Here is a 945-nt window from a genome sequence, read left to right on the forward strand (position 1 = left end):
GTGCATCTTAGTGTCAATTGTATTAAAAATGAATTTTTCAGTATGAAACTGGATTTTAATAATGAAATGGAGATCTTTTTAAAGTTTAAAACCTCATTTAATTTTATGTCTTACAGGGTTTAGACAGAGTACAATACTGTATAACTGTATTAATTCAACTATGTACCTAAAAATTTATGACTGATTTTGAAAGAGATGCATCTTAGCTCTGGATATTGTTATTGAATATGTCAATGCTGTTGTAATGAAATGCTTCTTCTAATTATATGGTTACTAAATAAATAATTTTAAAAATCCTTTTTTTTGGAGACAGGACTTTTTATTTACGTGTGCTTCAAACACGTGGGTCATCATTTTAGATTCCTTAGACCACAAGTTCTGAGAGCATAGGAACCAACATGTTTTTATTAATGACCTTATCTACTCTTTCTGGCATGTGGTAAAGGCTAAATAAAATTTGGTGACTAAATGGCTGAAATTGTTTCTCTTCTCACATACTGGCAGAAGTAGAATGAGAAACAGCATGCCCATGTCATTTTAATTGACCCTAACTTGGTTTCATAACCAAAAGGAAACAGCTGCTGTACCACAGAACAAGCCAAACAAAGTGACATAAATATGCATTTGCCCTTCAAACAGAAATGTTGTGAGTCTTTGAGCATAACAGTGAAATGGAAATGTGCCATAAAGATCTGGACTGGCCTGTCTAAGACAGAAAAATGGCGGGGGCTGGAGAGACAGCTCAGCAGTCAAGAAAACTGACTGTTCTTGCGGAAGACCCAGGTTCAATTCCCAGCACCCACATGGCAGCCAACAACTGTCTGTAACTCCAGTTCCAGGGGCTCCAACAGCCTCTTCGGTCCTCATTGGGCATTGCACACCATGGATGCACTGACCTACGTGCAGGCATAACACTCATACACATAAAATAAAAATAATAAATAA

Source organism: Nannospalax galili, unplaced genomic scaffold, assembly GCF_000622305.1.
Source record: "Nannospalax galili isolate Female #2095 unplaced genomic scaffold, S.galili_v1.0 scaffold191, whole genome shotgun sequence".
Classification (NCBI taxonomy): domain Eukaryota; kingdom Metazoa; phylum Chordata; class Mammalia; order Rodentia; family Spalacidae; genus Nannospalax; species Nannospalax galili.